The sequence below is a fragment of the Cryptotermes secundus genome, unplaced genomic scaffold (genome assembly GCF_002891405.2).
Source record: "Cryptotermes secundus unplaced genomic scaffold, Csec_1.0 scaffold301, whole genome shotgun sequence".
NCBI classification, from domain to species: domain Eukaryota; kingdom Metazoa; phylum Arthropoda; class Insecta; order Blattodea; family Kalotermitidae; genus Cryptotermes; species Cryptotermes secundus.
Genome location: NW_019725003.1, coordinates 15,216 through 24,083, shown reverse-complemented (window position 1 = coordinate 24,083; position 8,868 = coordinate 15,216). Strand labels below are relative to the sequence as shown.

Genomic DNA, 8,868 nt, shown 5'->3' with positions numbered 1-8,868 from the left:
GAAACTGTCATTTGAAGGAGAAAGCTCTAGATCGCATTAAGTGGAGGAATTGTTTTGGAAGAGACTGTGGACCTGTCGTCTGTCAGGTTACTGATGATGATGAGTGGAGGGTAGAGCCCAACCGGGTTCACTCGGCACGGCGGCCACTGATTGGCCTATTGTAGCCTGCCCCGGGTGATTATGATGATGGATTTGGTGCAATGAAGATTGGCAGGGGAAACCGAACTACTCGGAGAAACCCCTCCGCCCCAGAGCCACTTTTCCACCACAAATCCCACTTGACAAGACCTGGGCCGCCAACGACTAACAGCTTGAGCTATGGCGCGGCCATAGTAGANACTGGTGTCAGAAGTGGGATCAGTAACGAAACACGTTACAATATGTACGCATTTTTAGCGGATTTCACGTATCGTATGAGAAAAGTGTTTGATTTCATTATGCACGTGTGTGTTATGCACCTTCCTAGTAATCTTGACGTAACGGAGGGAGGTGCTTTTCTTTTGGTGTCAATATCGTGTCGCTTAAAGGTCACTGTTTCTCGTATTGTTGTCCTGGCAACATTTTGGCCGTGGGAAGTTTTAAATTGATGGCGCTACTAGCGACGTGTAATAACAAAATGGCCGACAGTACAAATGTGTATAAAGTTTTATGGCTGACGAAGATACGTAATGGGGTAGCTTTAAAGTGAGGGATGTGTGTATATTATGTAGATGTGTTATAAACAAATCTGTGAATTATGTATAAAGCATTTGTGTATATGTTAATAAGTACAAACATGGAGACAGAACAAATATATATCAGTGTCATTCATGAGGAAAGTAGATAATAATGTGTAAAGGAAAGGCAAGGTAAAGTTGTCCCTTTGCTTAACTAATTAAGCACTACGCCATGAAGACGTATATGGGGGTGGATGTATAAATCCACATTTTCTTCACCTCGACAATAGCTGGAAGTGAGTGGTCAGCTTAACGCCCCTGCCGCTTTACCCCCGGGGAAGAACCCTCGCTTCCCATTGGATAGGAGACTGGGTGGGCCCCAAAATAATAATATGCATAATTATTAATTTACACTACATGAATATTGTATTGGATATTGCTTATTTTATTATTCGTATCTGACCTAGCCTTTCGGAAGCTGGGTCTGTTTCCTTCATCATGTATAACGAAGAAAGGATCCTACCCAGCTGGGCCTATTAGAATTATCAGTGATCTGCGTTGTCTCTGTTTAATGGGTCCAACTACGAAGCTCTTCCCATTTCACTTGACGATTGAAACGTCTTATTCGTTGTTCATTTAACTACGATCTCAATAGCTAAGATTATACAACGTCGATTGGTAGGATGGGTAGTGTACAATGAAATGGAAATTATGTGGCAGGAAGTTATCTTAGCCTATTTCAAGGTGATGTCCCATTATTCGCCTAGAAGTTCTGAAGGAAACTACAAAGATGTGTCCAAGTATGAGTTCAAATATTTCCCTTTAAAACGTCTTAGGGGCTTTTTGCTGGTAGGTTTTCAAGAAATATAATTACAGTAAATTGTTTCGAATGTACTTACCGAATTTTAATAACTGCTACTTCTGAATTGACAACATTTAGCAGCATGACTGCAAATATAAGGATACTCTGCAAAATCTGTAAGTAAGAGTACAAGTTACTTTTACAGGCACCATAGACTGCATAGAAACAGCACCACTACTAACCTAACCAATAGCTTCATCTTGAGTTTCATTCAGTTACACGAACAATCTTTCCTTCTTCATCTTTCACTCGAGCACACCTGATTTATTTCTCCGAAGAAGAATTTCAAGACTGTCGAAGCTACAACAGGAGCAAAGTCGAAGAACCGAACAAATTATACAAAATAAATGATATAAACTCCGTCTCAAGTGCAACCAATATATTTTGTGTCTTTGATCTTGCTCCCTACACTACATGTTTCGGCCTCAGACGGCCATCATCAGGTGTATAACACTCACGTCGCTGTCACACTGCACCCAGTTCAAAATTTAACATCTAAAACACTCTCCCTGTCATTATCAACTTCTACTTCGTTGATAGCTGTCCACCCGTAGATTACTTCACACACGTTAATTTTGACTTTATTGTAATAGCACCATAATAAAATCTTTAATTCTAATTTTAACCCTTAAATTCTTGTCCAAATTTTAAAATTTTAAAATTGTTAGGGTTATTCGCCCTGTGTTTGAAGTGCAGCACTTCACCAATTGCTCCACAATCACTCTCAACTATCACCTGGTGCTGGTACAATAGGCCAGAAGTGACCGCAGTACAAGGGACTTAGTCCCACCGCATTAGCAAGAAGGAAAAAACTTGAGAGCCATTTTAACGTTTCCTCCTATCTACCCTTTCTCTCTCTCTCTCTCTCTCTCTCTCTCTCCTGTTTCCAGCACTTTGGAGCATAGGGCATCCTTGAAACGCTTTTTTTTTCACTTCAGTTTCTTAATCCTAAGACAGTAGATTGGACTCCTTAGACGAGGGATCAGCCCGTCAATAGGCTACAAAGAACCTATCTACAAAGACCAGCACAAATACACACACAAACATCCATACCTTGAGTGGGATTCGAACCCACGATCACAGCTTTCGAGCGAGCGAAGACAATTCATGCCTCAGACCTCGCGGCCATTGTGACCGCCATCATACAATATCAATAAATAGTCTTTATCTAAATATGTTTTAATATGATTCTCCCAATAGTAACAAATATTTTGTAATTGCCCCCAATCCTTCGAAACGTAATTTATGACAGCACACTAAACGGTTACATTCTGAGCAATTCGACACGTGTGACTCGACGCCGATTAGCGTAAGTATTTCCACGGAATGCTAAATAATCAGCGACTCGTTTAGTGATAAGATTTTGTATCTTTGTTCTAATTCAGTTGCTGTAAGTCACGGAATTGCGTCACACTGACGTCACTCCCTCAACTACACTACTTCTGCTCTGCCAAGTCAGTACTGCCCTCAAATAAAAAGTTTCTAATGTATGCATACGGCCTACAAAAATATACCTTTTTTTTTTTGCTTTATATCTTTTCTGGTTCTTACCACGGGCGATATTTTCTTGAAACTCTTGCATGAGTACATGTTAGCCATGTCTGTTAAGTCTGTGTGCAAGCAGCCCACTTCCACTACGCACTATCAATGGGAGCAGTATTTGCAATCATAGCCGGCTTCATTCAGTGACATCCACTATTCACAGGACTAACCTTAAACCCCAAATGACTGAAAGCACAATTCATAGCAATATCTGTAGGGGTAAACATAACATTCTTCCCACAACACTTCCTAGGGCTGGCAGGAATGCCTCGACGATATTCAGACTAGCCGGATGCTGTTGGCCATCCGAAAAACGGTCACTTTTGCTTGTTGCTGTATAGATCTGAGCTGTGAGATTACTTAGGCCTCTGAATTGTTAATAACTGATTACCGTTACGGACTTCAGAACGTTACTGATTTGGCAGTAACTGAACATACGTCAGCAATGACTCAATAGAATCCTATTCGACACATCCTTCGTTTTGTAACATTAGAATTCTAAAGAAGGTTGAAGCGGAATTACCGCTGCGTGATTTTCTTTTGTTTTTCAATATTGTGATATAGCCATCTGAAGTGTTTATGCTGTTGGACATTTAAGACCCGGGGTTCACAGGTTCAAATCCTGCTTCTGAAATTGAAGTTTATGCGATTTTTTGAAGGGGTTGTTTTGTCCTGTACAGGCAAAGACCTTGTGATAGGCTATTGACCCATTTCATTTGTTTTGTTTCTTTTTCTTTAGTAATGCTTACATTGCAATTAGCATTTGTGCTGTTAAGTTTGCAAGTAAATGAATAAGAATTGAATTATTATTTACTCTAAGCGGCCTCCGTAGTCTAGAGGTAACGTTCCCACATCATGACTCGTAGTACGCGGGTTCAAATACCCGGCGGAGGTCGTCGAATTTTTAAGGGGGGAAAAATTCAGGGAACAAGTCCTCCGGGAGGGACTTTAAGCCGTGGGTCCCGTGTCGTAGATTTACGGCACGTAAAAGAACCTCATGTGTCTAGGAGACCTCTGAGCAAAATTAGGCCAAGTTTCACGCCCAAGTAGTTTCCAATTCCTCCGGTAGATGGGGGAAGTATCAGGTACCACTGCCAGAGGAGGGGGGACCTCTCTGACAGAAAGGGACTAAAGTATTAGATACTGCCAAGTAGAGGGTAGAAACCTTGCTGGCAGAAAGGGGCTGATAGTAAGCACCAGTACCGGTAGGGTATGGAGACAGTAGAAATTAAAGGGACACACACAATGGACCAGTAACCGGTCTAAGTGCATGGGGAAACCCACCCCCTCAATACGGAATACGGAATTATTACTGCTACAAGTGCCATGTGTTTCGACATTATACATCGTCTTGTCTATTTTTTAAAAACCGTCCTCTTCCTATTTTAAAACACAGCGTTTCGGAGACTGGAGATAGCGGCTAGTTCTGTCTATTTGACCCAACTGAGTAGGTTTTACCTGAGGACGGGGACAGAATCCAGTCTCCGAAACGTTGTGTTTTAAAATAGAAAGAGGACGGTTTTTAAAAATAGACAAGACAATGGATAATGTCCAGAAACATAGTATTTGTTGCAATTTACCATCGTCACAAACGTTTAGAACTTATTATTACTATTACTGCTGTTAATTTAATGTCTATTAATAATTTTTAAAGATTATTTAAATTTGCTGTTCACAGTAATGTTTAATATCACTTATGTTTTCACTAGACCTAAATCTTCCATCACAAATTTGGTAAGTTATCTTCATTTTATCGCCCCTTTAGTCAGCCCTCAACTCCAAGATAATGTCATTTATTTTGAGCTTAGCAACGCCTTTGACCTTAACTCCTATAGCCTCTTTCTTTATGTTTTTTTTTTTGTTTCGTGGGGTTGAGTGAGCTGAGCCCACATGGTGCGTCGATCACTAACTGGCCTATTGTACCAGCCCCTGTTGATAAATGAGTATGCACTGAAGTGCTTGGATGAAACCTTTCCCAGTGCCACTTTATTCACGTCAAATCCCACATGATATGACCTGGGGTCGAACCCGGACCGCACCAGTGATATCCCGGCGGCTACTATCGCACGGACTTCTACATAAGTTTGTTCTTCCTGGTGGCTACGTAAACTGGTTCCGCAATTACCACCACAGGTACGTGTTACTGGGTTTTGATTCTTTGTCTTTTCAAGTACTTTCTAATGTTCCTCAGAGATCTGTTCTGGAACCTCTGCTATTCAATTCCTTTATTAATAACTTATATGACGTAAATAACAACTCCAGATATCTAAAGCCTTCTGAGTATATCAACACGTACAGTGCCTGTAAATCTCTGAAGTCTGCAATTTACTACGGTCTGACATTGACTGTATATGGAAATTTGCCCTCCCAACTGTACGAAACTGAAGCTTAAATTATATATATATATATATAGCTACAAAGGTAAAATTTTGAATCGTGTATAACTCGCACACACGTCATAAAAACTGGGTATATTTCTGGAATCTGATCTACACTTTCTTGCGAATTACACGTAGCATTTCATCAGTGCAGGAAGTCGCTGATTTCAGTTTCTCACTCCCACTCCTGGAGCGTCTGTGTGTGTCTTCACGCTCTTTAAGAGTGACTATAGATGGATTTTGGATTGATGGCGGATTTATTCAACTCTAATAACACAACACTTTGAAACACTTTAAAAATCATTGTCACATACAGACTTGTGTTCTGAGTCTGTTACAGTCTCCACTAACCGTTACTTGGTAGCGACTTTCAATGACGGATATTCCCCTTTCTCTGGGTTCTCGAAAATTTTCCGGCCTCAGCTACCAGTTTCTCACAGACAAAACCTCACAACGGCTGTACCGCAGCAGTCCTCTAAGTCAGCGCTTCTCAACCGCCGGGCAGCGGCCCAGTAGTGGGCCCTGGCATCAATTATACTGGGCCGCGAGAGGCTCTTCTGGAATTTGTCATTTTCATTTTCTAAGCATTTTTCATGAATAAATATTTTATAGTGCAAATATTCTGAGGAGAATAATATTTGTGTCGAGAAGCTCAGACACAGAACACCTAAATCTGTGTAGCAAATGTCAGTGACCAAGCCGCATATTTTTAAACATGGAAGTATTCATGAATGATCGGAAATTTTCAGACATCCAAAGCTTTCAACATTCGGGAAAGGCAATACCGATGTTTATGGCCAGTCATAAAAATTGCCTGCAAGCCGATTACAACAATGGGCGGCATATCCTCTGTTCTCAGAACTGAGCGAAATAACATCTGTGTTGCAAATGTCAGTGACCAATCAGCAAGGAAGTATAAAGAAAATGTTTCCACTGAAATTGAAAATCAAGGCAGTCTGTATCCGGTTCTCAAATCTTGTAATACTGAACACTGTTTCTTCGCAAGTTCGCATTGCAGTGTGTCAAGTGCTTGTTTCGAAATCTGAGTTATTTAAATTTTAATATGAATAAGTGACAGGGTACTTTGTTTAATTTTGTCGTTAAGAAATCTCGTATTGAAGGTGTTTGTGACGCAACAAGTAGTGATTCAGCCACCTCAAGCCTACATAGCGACCTCCAGGATGTACAAAATGAAGGGGAAACCACCAGCACACAGAAGAAAAACTCTGCATCCATTCGTAAGTACATGGACAGCTACTTAAAATTTGGTTTCATACAATGCCCTAACACTGACCAATTGCCACGACCTCAATGTGTCATTTGTGCTACTGTTCTGGGAAATGAAGCTATGAAGCCATCTACTAACAAACAGATAAGTAATTTAAATGTAATTTTATGTTTGTCAACATGCAGCACCGTATACGTAAGCGTACTAATACTCTTTATGATTATGCTGTAATTAATTATTAACATTACGTTAGCTTAATGCATGAATTTTAACAAAACTGCAAAGGTATTTACGAGTAAATTTGTTGGGACTGGGCCCTCGTCTTATAAAAAAAGAACTTACTGGGCCGCGGTCTCATAAATGTTGAGAACCACTGCTCTAAGTAACTCACTCGCCATCATACTCTTCACTAACTCCAGTGATCTGTCCTGCTTATAACATCTCTGCACGGACAGCAAAGAAAACACCGACCCTCCATTGTAGTGCAGTTGTTGCCGTGGAAATATGCTTGCTTATGGAGGCAGTGCTTAGCGACGACTGTTATATAGTCGGTTAATTTCGTGGTCTTTGCCTAGGAACGGGTTTACGTGCCATAATATTATATTTTACGTTAGTTAGATTTAAGTTTGATTATGCCTTTTGTCTGGAATACTATTATGCCTGCTGATGGTAAATAATTGAAACTTATCCAGGAGAAGCTTTCAGCCATTTCTTTAGTAATTTCTTTCCCGTGTCCATTTCTGTTGAGCTTTAGAGCAATTACAATTGCACGACTTACGTAAGAAGAGATCGCTTTCCTTATTCAAATTTACCTGGGTTTCAAACTTTGACCTTTTTTGGAAACTTTTGGTCTTTGACTTTCTACGCAGTATCATCAGAGACTTCTGTTCTTCAAGAGAGAACTTTCTTTCTGCTAAATGCGCTTCAGCTGCTAATGTTGTTTGTAGAGACGTCGACATATCTAGATCCAAATCTGTTTCTCTTAATCATATTTTATAACGTCACGTTTAATTACTGAAACATTAGTTGTAGTGAATATGAATTCATGTATATAGATAATTGTTTCTCATCAAGTGTTGGTGGACATGACTCCACTTACTGAAATTTTATTGTTGTTTAAGTGATACAAGTTGCATTGTTTCGTCTTTCATTTGAGTGTATTTTTTTCCCTCGTGGGTAGTTGGGCCGTTGGGCTGAGTAAACTCATGAATGACTAAAGAACTATATTTAATTGTGTTATTTATTTGGTGTCTGAACAGGAACGTCAGTTTCGGGCACGAATATGGTAAATTTCCAACCAATTATTTGTGTGTTCCAACAGAAAAAAAACAAACAAACTCGTGTTTTTTGTCCGCAAGCGAGCTATATCGACCGAGCGACCGCCGCTTGTCAGCGAAATTAGTGCCAACTTCAGGGGATAGAGGGTGTCACGTGGTCAGCGCAACTGATCCCCACGGCCGTTAATCTCGGTTTTCTAGACCGGAGCCACTATTTCTTTGTAATAGCTCCTCAATTATTTCTGTGTTCCATCGTGCATAATTTTTAACCGAAATTTCCATATGGACATACTAGCAACATTTATGCATGTGAACTACTCTTTGTAGTGTACAGTGCACTGTTTTCTGCGAATGTATTGCTGAACTATCGCTGCGCAGAATGAGGAAAGGTTAAGCACCTCTGTGTGAGTGCCTTCACTGAGAGGAGAACAAGGACCACTCTAGTTACGTAACAGGCCATTTGATTCAAGGTAACACACATTAATAACTTTCACAATAGCCTGTCATTTGTCTATCCGTCACTCTGAAACTTGTTCACGAGAATCCAGTTTGTCCTCAGACCCGCGTTAGTGTTTTGGCGCTAGATATTAAAATATAGGCATATTTGTCTAGTTCGTTCTTCTTTTAAATAGAGGGCTACTGTAAATGATTCATTCGTTTTTAAAACGATATATTTTCCAAAGTATTACACATACAAATATGATTGATATATACAAAGAACCGTAGACTCACTAAGTTTTGTATTATGTGCACTAGTTGGCAGTACGGGTTCAGTGCCTTTGCAAAATGGCGACAAAGCAAGAAAAGAGTTTTTGTTTGTTGGAATATGCGAGATGTTCGTCTGTTATAGCAGTGCAACGCGCATTCAAAAGAGGGTACCGAAAAGAACCGCCATGTAAACAAAGCATTTTGCGATGGTATCAGC

General features: G+C 40.2%; 1 long non-coding RNA gene across 1 annotated transcript in view; it reads right to left on the bottom strand.

The window, feature by feature from the left end:
* Positions 1-8,868, bottom strand: part of LOC111863171 — a 13,961-nt gene that overhangs the window by 2,439 nt on the left and 2,654 nt on the right. Inside the window, exon 2 of the long non-coding RNA XR_002842554.2 lies at positions 1,556-1,632. This is a non-coding gene — a long non-coding RNA (uncharacterized LOC111863171). The remainder of the gene's footprint in view (positions 1-1,555; positions 1,633-8,868) is intronic.